The sequence below is a fragment of the Tamandua tetradactyla genome, chromosome 2 (assembly GCF_023851605.1).
Source record: "Tamandua tetradactyla isolate mTamTet1 chromosome 2, mTamTet1.pri, whole genome shotgun sequence".
NCBI lineage: Eukaryota > Metazoa > Chordata > Mammalia > Pilosa > Myrmecophagidae > Tamandua > Tamandua tetradactyla.
The window spans coordinates 3,219,926-3,230,320 of NC_135328.1; the positions used below are offsets into that span (position 1 = coordinate 3,219,926).

The 10,395-nt window shown below is 38.3% G+C and overlaps 1 protein-coding gene across 3 annotated transcripts in view; it reads left to right on the forward strand.

Annotated features, from left to right (window-relative positions):
* Positions 1–8,736, forward strand: part of LOC143665483 (uncharacterized) — a 9,436-nt gene extending 700 nt beyond the window's left edge. Inside the window, exons 1-4 of one of the 3 annotated variants that reach the window (XR_013167013.1) lie at positions 134–297; positions 5,259–5,433; positions 8,065–8,201; positions 8,518–8,736. The gene's annotated coding sequence lies outside the window, so the exon portion shown is untranslated. Of the gene's footprint in view, positions 1–133; positions 298–5,258; positions 5,434–7,806; positions 7,983–8,064; positions 8,202–8,517 lie in introns of those variants that run through there. The other 2 variants (XM_077138919.1, XM_077138924.1) reach the window with 2 other exon arrangements.
* Positions 8,737–10,395: the final 1,659 nt, after the last annotated feature.

The window sequence follows — 10,395 nt, forward strand, 5'->3', positions numbered from 1 at the left end:
GAGAAAGGCAGGTGGCCCCGTCTTTGCTCTGGGCTGTGTTTTAAAGGGAAAGGGATGCCGGGAGGGAGCATGCCCGGTGGGTCGCCCCTTGGTTAGATTCTGACACACTGCTCTGTTATCATGTCTGGGGGAAAGAAGCTGAAGAAAAGAAGGTGAGGGAGGTCCCCAGGTCACGGAGTCCATTTTGCATGTAAAGTTCTTTTTCTGAGACCTGACAGAAACGAGGACAGTGTTCCCACCAGGCCTGCATGAGGGTCAGCGGCCAGGGCTGTCCGAGGGGTCCACGACTTAGAGCAGGTGGGTTGGGGCTGGTCCCCTCATCACTGTCCAGTTAGGCTGTGGGAACACACTCTTGGGAAAGTGAAATTCCACCTTCGACAGCCAAGTGAGGAGGTCTCTACCACGGTGCAAGTGGGAGGCAGTGGGGGACAGGTCCCCTGTGCAGCACAGTAAGTGACCTGCTCCTCAGACAGGATAAGTGAGTCTCAAAAAGACTCCAACGCATTTAAGCCACCTGATAAATTCCACTCTGCACTGTATTCATCACTCTGCCTATATCCAGAGCTATCAAACTTGACAAACAAAAACAAGAGCTGAGACTTAAGCCAGAATTATAGACGGAGCTTCCAGGCAGCCAGGCAAAGGGAAAATCAGGATGAGCCTGTTGTAAAGGCCAGAAGCTCTGCATCTTCCGTCCTTCCAGGAAGTCAAATGTGGTCTGATCTCAGAACTTCCAAGAGACACATGATGGTTTGCAGCCCTGTGTCCCAGTCCCTTCTCTACTCCACTGTTTTAACAGGCACTGAGCCTTTGTGTAACTTCTGTCAAAAAGTGTGTGGAAATGTTCTAAAATTGATCATGGTGATAAATGCACACTATGTGATGACAGTGAACCATTGACTGTATATTTTGGAAGAATTGTATGGTGTGTAAATATATCTTAATAAAATTAGATTTTTTAAGAAAAGAAAGAATAAGTAACAATCCTAATCAAACTATTTAAAAAATTTGAAGAAGGAAAGCTACCTAACTCATTCTATGAAGCCAACATCACCCTAATTATACAGCCAGACAAAGATAGTATTAGAACAGAAAATCTCTTTAATGATAGAAGTAAAAACCCTCAGAAAATACTTGCAAATCGAATCCAGCAGCACATTGAAAGAATTAAACACCATGACTAAGTGGGTTTTATTCCAGACATGTAAGGCTAGTTAAATACAAAAAGATAAATTCATGTAATACACCACATCAATAAATCAGAGAGGAGAAACTACATGATTATCTAGATTGATGCAGAAAAGGCATTTGAAAAAAAACAGCAATCTTTCTTGATAAAAACACTTAAAAAGAGAGAAATAGAAGGAAACTTCCTCAACGTGATAAAGGAAATATATGGAAAATCCAAACTTATGCTCAATAGGGAAAAACTGAAAATTTTCTCTCTAAGATCAGGAGCAAGAGAAGGATGCCTACTGTCACCGTTGTTATTCAACATTGTGCTGGAAGTTCTAGTTAAAGCAATTAGGCAAGAAAAAAATAAAAAGCCTCCAAATTGGAAAGGAAAAAGTAAACCTTTCACTGTTGGTAGATGATGTGATCCTATATGTAGAAAAAAAAAAACTACAGCAAAGCTACTGGAGCTAACAAATGAGTGCAGTAAAGTAGCAGTATACAAGATAAACATGAAAAATGAGTAGTGTTTCTATGCATTACTGATTAGCAATCTAAGGAGAAAATCAAGAAAGGACTTCCATTTGCAATAGCCACTGTGGTAGTTAGATTCAGGTGTGAACTTGGCCAGGTGAAAGTGCCTAGTTCTATTGCTGTGGACGTAAGCCAATGGCGTGTGAAGCTCATCTGTTGTTGATTACATCTGCAGTTGGCTAGGAGGCGTGCCTGCTATAATGAAAGATGTTTGAATTAATTGGCTGGTACTTAAATGAAAGAGCTCAACGAAGCACAGTCCAAGCAGCTCAGCATACCTCATCTCAGCACTCGCAGCTCAGCCGAGGCCTTTGGAGGTGTAGAAAGGAATCACTCTTGGGAAAGTTGTTGGAACCAAGAGGCCTGGAGAGAAGGCCAGTAGAGATCTTCCTGTGCCTTCCCGCATAAGAACCTCAGCTGAAAGTTAGCTGCCTTTCCTCTGAAGAACTATACATTTTGAACTAAATAAGTCCCTTTTTATTAAAAGCCAATCCATCTCTGGTCTGTTGTGTTCTGGCAACTAGCAAACTAAAACAGCCACAAAGAATCAAATATTTAAAGAATAAATTTAACCAAGAACATAAAAGATCTATACACAGAAAATTACAACACATTGCTAAAAGAAATCAACGATGTCCTAATTAAATGGAAGTCCTAAATAAATAAATAAATAAAGGAAGCCCTAAATAAATGAACACATAATGTTCATGGATTGGGAGACTAAATAAAGTTAGATGTCACTTCTACTCAAAATGACTTATAGAGACAATTTAGTATCAATCAAAACTAGTTTACAGAAATAGAAAATCAATAATCAAATTTATTAGGAACAGCAGCGTCCCCAAAATTAATAAAAATATCATGAGAAATAAAAATGAAATGGAAGGTCTCACACTACCTGACTTTAAAGCATATTACAAAGCTGCAGTGGTCAACACAGCATGATACTGGCATAAAGAGAGATATACTGACCAATAGAATTGAATGAGTGTTCAGAAATACACCTCATCTATGGACAATTGATCATTTTTGTTTGTTTATCTTTTCTTTTTTGTTGTTGGACAATTGATCTTTGATAAGGCAGTCAAGTCAATTCAAGTGGGACAGAGCAGCGTATGCAACAGATGGTGCTTGGAGAACTGTGTATCCATATGCAAAAGAATGAAAGAGGATCGCTATCTCACACCCTATACAAAAATCAACTCAAAATAGATCAAAGACCTAAGCATTAGAGTTAAGGCAATAAAACTCATAGAAGAAAATGTGGGAAAATATCTTAAAGATCTTGTGGTAGGAGGTAGTTTCCTAGACCTTACACTCAAAGTGTGAGCAATGAAAGAAGAAATAGATAAATTGGTTCTCCTCAAAATTGAATATTTTTGTGCATCAAAAGAATTTTTCAGGGAAGTAAAGAGGAGCCTATGCAATGGGAGACAAGATTTGGAAACCACATAACAGATACGGTTTTAATACCGAGAATATATGAAGAAATTCTATAACTCAACAACGTAAAGACAGCCCAAATTAAAAATTGGCAAAGACATGGATAGACACTTTTCCAAGGAGCAGATACAGAGGTCTCAAAAGTATATGAAAACATGCTCAACTTTACTTCCTACTAGGAAAATGTAAATCAATGCCACAATAAAGTATCACTTCATACCTACTAGAATGACTATTATCAAAAATGCAGAAAACTACACATGTTGGAGAGGATATGAGGAAATAGGTACACGTTCCCTGTTGATGAAAATGGTACAGCTGCTCTGAAAAGCAGTTTGTTGGTTCCTCAGGAAGCTAAGTATAGAATGGCAGTATGATCCATCAATCTCATTACTAGGTATATACTCAGAAGAGCTGAAAGAAAGAACATGAAAGGTGGCTTGCAAACTAATTTTTATAGCAGTATTATTCACAATTGCCAAGAGATAGAAACAGCCCAAATATACATCAATGGACCAGGGGATAAATGAGATCAGACTTCAAATAGAGATATGAATGAAATGGACCTTCTTAAGAATAAGGTAAATCAGAACACAGGGTAAAAGATGATATTGTCTGTATGTTAAACTAGTATATGCATACAATGGACTATTATGCAGCTGTAAGATGGGATAAAATAATGATGAATGCAACAATGTGGGTGAAACTTGAGGACAATATGTTGCACAAAATAAGCCAGAAACGAACAAATATTCTATGGTCTCACGAATATGAACTCACTATAATGAGCAAACTCTGAGAGTCAAAGTTGAGAACAGAGGTTATCTGGACAAAGGAAGAGGGTAGAAATTGAGTATTTGATGCTGAATAAGTACAGAATGTTCAACAGAGTTGACTGTAAAGATCCAGAAATGGATAGCACAGTACTATTTGAGGGTAGCACAATATTGTAAGTACAAAGAGCAAAGCTGAGTGTGAGTATGCTTGAAAGTAGCAGACTAAGTCCATTTTTGACACCAGAAGGAAGCATGGAAGATAAAATCTGGGAGAGTATAACTTAGTAAAACCTAGAGTGGACAATGTGATGATTAAATGTACCAATATAAGAAAAGTTTTACATGAGGGAGAATAAATGGATGTTACCATTGCAAGGTGTTAAAAATGGGATGGTATATGGAAAAAGTACAATCAATGCAAACTGAGTTGTATAGTTAACAGTAACATTGTAATATCCTTTCATTAATTGTAACAAAGGCAATATTCCAAAGCTAAGGCCAATAAGAGGGGGATATAAGGGAGGAGTATAGGATCATTGTTTTTCTTTTTTATCCTTTCCTTCTTTCTTTGTAAAAGAAATTGAAACTCTCTCATATAGATTATAGTGGTGAATCTCATATATGATTATGCTAGGAGCCATTGATTGTGTAACTGGGATAGATTGTACGGTGTGTGAATAAAACTCTTTAAAAAAATAAACAGAAAGATATAATTTCTGTAGAGGGTGTGGAGAGAGAGATATACCTGGTCACTGTTGGTAGGAAAGTAGAATGGTGCAGCCTCTATGGAGGGCAGTGTGTGGGTTCCACAGTAGGCTATTATAGGGTTGCTATATGACCGTGCAATCCCGTTATTATGTATGCACTTATAAGAATTGAAAGCAAGAGAATAGACATTTGCATACTGGTGTTATGGCAGCATTATTCATGGTTTGCAATGGATAGAGGTGGCCTAAGAGTGCATCGACTGATGAATGGAAGGGCAAGATTGGTGTATACATACGAGGGAATACTGTGCAGCTGCAGAAGTGAATGACATCATGAGGCATTCACCTAGGTGAATGAACCTTGGCAATATTATGTTGAGGGAATTAAGCCAGAAATGAAAGAACAGCTATTGTATGGTCTCATTAATATAAGCTAACTATAATGAGCAAACTTTGAGAATTGAACTCAAGAGCATAGGTTATCAGGGAATAGAAAGTCAGCAGAATTAGGCAATTGATAGAGAGCACAGAGTGTTCAATAAGGTTCGTTGTAAAATTTCTGGATTGTAAGATTCTACATGTGTCACACCTATTTCTGAATTTTAACTATTATTTCTAAATTCAGGGATCCTGTGCTCTTTGCGTATAGCCTTGAGTTTCCTGGAAATTTGGGTATCTGTGTGACACCTGAGACTCAGATTTAGAGTTCTGCAACTCTGAAAGTCAACATTACTCCATACAGCAACTGTTAAAGAAGCTGAAAATGAGATATGAATGAAATGGACCTTCTTAAGAATAAGGTAAATCAGAACACAGGGTAAAAGATGATATTGTCTGTATGTTAAAGCTTCAAGTTCTCTGAGACCAAAGGAATAGATGTTTGTTTTGTCCAAAATTTAAATTTTCTGTAGCACATTATCTAATTTAACCTGTCTGGTCAGTTTATTTAAACAACATAATTACATAGGACCTAGAATAGTGAATGAGATCTTCTTATTCTGTACGGGTTAATGTAATACCCAAATACACTCCAGAGTATTTTTGTCAGAAAAATAAAAAATATTTGCAATGTCCCTTTGAGGGACTGGGGGAAAATGTGGGACTATTAAACCTCCCCATCTGGGGATTCATGATATCTCTCAAGCATTAGGGACTCTGAATTTCATAAGCCAAGGCCTCAATTTTTAGGCTTATTTCTGTAGTGACAAAGCACTGAAGCCTAGAGATACATCTTCTCCAAATATCTATGAGAAAATCAACAAGCTTCATTCCTCTACCCCATAAGATAGACACCCCTTTCCAGAATGATGAAGTTAAAATGGTAATTGCCCAGATATCCCTGAAGATTAAGGGAGAGATAAAATGAGAAGAAAGAAAAATTAGTATTTAACCAATGATTATGATTATTGACCCATTATGTAGATTTTTTTTTTTTTAGTTTCTAGTGCATTAGAATGGCTAGTTGGGAATACCTGAAATAGCTGAACTGTAATCCAGTAGCCTGGATCTTTGACAATGATTTCATAACTATACAGTTTTTATTGTGTGACCATGTGATTATTAAAACCTCATGACTGACCTTTATCCAGTTTATGAGTAAATGAGTAATCAAATACAGACAAAGATAATAATGGGGGGGGATAAAGAGTAGAGATGTTTTGGGCTTTATTTTTTACTTTTATTTCTTTTTTTGAGTAATGAAAATGTTCTGAAATTGATTGTGGTGATAAATTCACAACTGTATGATTGTATACTTTGGATGGATTATTTTGTGTGTGAATATATCCCAACAAAATTGCATTAAAAAAAAGTCAGTGGGATGAGGCATGGAGCTCAAGTTTTGCAATCTGTGAGGTCAAGTATGTAAACTTTGTGGGGTCAGAGACTCTGTGGACTCATGTGTTAGCTTTGTCAGGTCAAGGGTTAAGGGTTTGGAGGTCATGGGTAGGGATCTGTGGAGTCATAAATGGAGGTCCATGGGACAAGGCATGGTGAGGTCTACAGGGTTAAATATAAGTCATCCTTGCATTGCTGAATTTTGGTGTCAGGAATGAGGATCTGTGGAGACAGTGATAGGGTCTAGAAAGAAACTCCTTGATTTTTCATGTTATGCCAGGTAGGGATCTGTGAAGTCAGTGATGGGGACAGTATTTGTGGCATCTGAGCTATGTGATGGGTTTCCATAATAGACTGTGTGAAATCAGTGATGAGTAGTGTGGGGGTCTTTACTATCAATTGTGGTGAACTATATGGATGTGTAGGAACAGTAATGGGGATTTTGGTCTGAGGGATACATGGATTTTGGATTCTGGTTGTAGGGACTGGGTAATATTCACTGTATGGTCAGTAATAGGAATGTTGGGATTGACTGTGGGGTCAGTGGTCAAAGGGTTCTATGCTGAGAGACTGCATGGAACCACTGGTGTGAGATCTGTGGGGTCAGCAAAGGATGGCTGTGGAAGCTAGCAATGAGGGAACTTTTGGAATCCATAATGAGAATTTTTTGTACAAGTGATGGAAAGTGTATGTGGTGAGTTAAGTGGATTTTTTCGGACAATAATTTGGACTCAGTTGGGTGATTAGTGGGAAATTTCATAGTAAGTCTTGAATCCAAGGGCCTAGATTATGAAACAATACCCCCAGAATTCAGGTGGGTATGTTTTAGAGTTAAGAGACTTTTCATTTAGTGTAGGCACAAAATGTGCTCTTTGTCCTATAGATGTAACAAAGTTCCCTGTGGCTGGTCAAGAGCAAATCAAGGGATATGGGATTGTCTAGGACAATTGTAGTTAGATTATCTAGACTAGTTCATTGGGCTTTCAGAGTAGAAGTATTGTTTATGATGACCTGCCAGTGTCAGAAATAAGTATTGAACCAACTTTTCTAGTCATAATATTCCCATGTTGGACACCATATTTTGCAGAACATGTATGAAGAGAGAACCAGTTGTCCATACTGGAAATTCTCCTGAATTCTGATGAAGTGAATTGTTTACTCAGTTGGCACTTTCTTGATCTTGGTCCACATTCTGGTGTGTGTGGATCCATTGTAAATGAGATCTCTTTCGAACTGAATGAGGTTGGGTTTTACACTTGATCTTAGCCAAAAATTTGAAAAGTGTCCAGGTTGAATTTTAATACAGATTACTGTATTCCTTTTTAAACAAATTGAAGGTCAGACAGAGAGAGAAACCATGGGGAGAATCCAGAAGTCAAGGTAATGCAGAGAAGAAAGGTGATGATATACGTGTGCCTTGCCAAGTGACAGAAAAGCCAAGTCAGAAGATACTGACCCTTAGAGGAAGCAAATGTCATAGTGTCTGGAACCATGAGCCAATAAATTCATTTTGTTAAACCAACCCATTGTGCAGTATTTATTTTAGCAACTAGGAAACTACAACATGAATAACCTGTGCTTCCTTTGTTTTGGAGACTTCTGGGTGTTCTTCTCAAAGAAACATGATGCACTGGAGGGACAGGAGTTTCAAAGACATGGAAATCTCCAACAATTACTCTAAATATGGAATGCAAATTAGTGTGTGGTACACAAGTATAAGCCTGATGTCCATGTAAGTAGTAGCATCCTAGGTGGGGCATAGATTATATTGAGAGTGTAAGAATCATTCATTACAATAGAACTGAGCAAATTTTGTGTCCCTTGAGATGGTCAAATTCCTTGAGTAGAGTTCCTGCAAAGTTGCTTTGAAGAGAGCAAACTGACCATCTATTATAGGTTGAATTCAGTACCCAAATTTAGAAGGTTCTTTATCTTTTAATCTGAATTCCTGAAGTGTGAGCCCATTATAATTATTACCTCTTGAAGATATTATTTTTAGTTAAGGTGTGGCCCAGAAGAATGAAGGTGTTTCTTAATCTATACTGCAGGAGGTTTTATAAAGAGAATAAACCTGAAGTCAGAAGTTGGAGAAGTCCACACAGGAAGAAGCTAGGAGTCAGCAGAAACCAGAAGAGTGATGAAAGGAGGAAACATTGCTATGTGGTAGGATGCAGAGATACAAGTTAAGGAACCCCAAAACTTGCCAGTATTTTGATTTTGAACTTTTAGCTTCAAAACTATGAACTAATAAACCTCCATTGTTTAAGCCTTACTATTGAGTGATACTTGTCATAGTACCCGGGCAAACTAAGACACCATTGTTTCAGTTTGTTAATACTATCAGAATGCAATATACAAGAAACAGGTTGGCTTTTTCAGTAGGGATTTATTAAGTTGCCAATTTACAGTTCTAAGTCCATGAAAACGTCTAAATTAAGGCAGCAGAAGTAAGATAATATCTCTGAGGAAAGCCTGCTGGCATTCAGGGTTCCTCTGCACATGGGAAGGCACACGGCAACATCTTCTGGTCCTTCTCTTCAAAATGTCTTTGAGCTTTCTCCAAAATGTCTCTGTCTTTAACCTCTTATAAAGGACTCCAGTAAGGGGATTCAGACCCACCTTGAATGGGCGGGTTCATATCTCCATGAAAACAACTTAAGCAAAATGTCCCACCTAAAATAATTTGCCCCACAAGACTGGATTAAAAGAACATGGCTTTTCTGGAGTACATAACAGATTCAAACCAGCCTCTGGAACCCAAAAAGACATGTTCATTCCATATGCAAAATATATCATTTCATCACATTGTCACAAGAACCTTAAACAATTTCAATACAATATTAAGTACAAAGTTTTATTGAAATCAATCTCAAGCATTGTTTCTCCTAAGGCAAAATTCTCCTCTGTTTGTGGACCTGTAAATCTCAGACCAAGTTATCTGCTTCCAATATACAAAGGAAGGACAGCGATAGAATAAACGTTCTCATTGCCATAGGGAGAAATTGGAAGAAAAACAGGGGTCAAAGTTTCCAAACAGTTCCAAAAACCTGCAGGACAAACCCCATTAGATAGCAAAGTCTGAGTCATCTACAGAAAGAATTTTTGTCCTCAGGGCTTGAGAAAACAGCAGTCCCACACTCTCCAAGAGCTTACTCAGTGGCTTTGTTCTCCCCAAGCTTTAGGGAGACCACCATGTTCTTGGCCCCACCCTCTTCAAATATCAAGCCACCGGCATCCAGGATTTCTCTGTCATATGGGAAGGTACATGGTGATAACTGCTGGTCCTCCTCTCCAAATGTCTCTGAGCTTCTGTGAGTGTTTCTCTTAGTTTCTCTGAGCTCTTTCAAAAATGTCTCCACCTTTTATCCTCTCATAAAGGACTCCATTAATGGGATTAGGACCCACTTTGAATGGGCAGGGTCACATCTCCATGGAAACACCTAATAAAAGCCACCATTCACAGCAGGTCTGCCCCCACAAGATTGGATTAAAAGAGCAACACTATAAAAGTGTCCAAACTAAGGCATCCAGGGAAAGATACCTTGACTCAAGAAGGCTGATGGGTCCAGAACACCTTTGTCAGCTGGAAAGGCACATGGCGAATTCTGCTAGCTTTCTCCCCTGGATTTTTGTTTCATGAAACTTCCCTGGTGTTTTTCTTCACCATCTCTGAAGGTCTCTGGCAATGTGGGCTCTGTTGGCTCAGGTGGATCATTTGGTTCTAAAACATTTTCCAAAATGTTTCTCCTTTTAAAGAATTTCAGTAAAATAATCAAGACCTACCTAGAATGGGTGGAGTCACATATCCATCAAATCAAAGGCCACACCTACAATTGTGTGTGTCATGCCTCTGTGAAGATAATCTAATCAAAGTTTCCAACCTACAGTATTAAATCAGGATTAAAATAAATTGGTTCACCCACAAG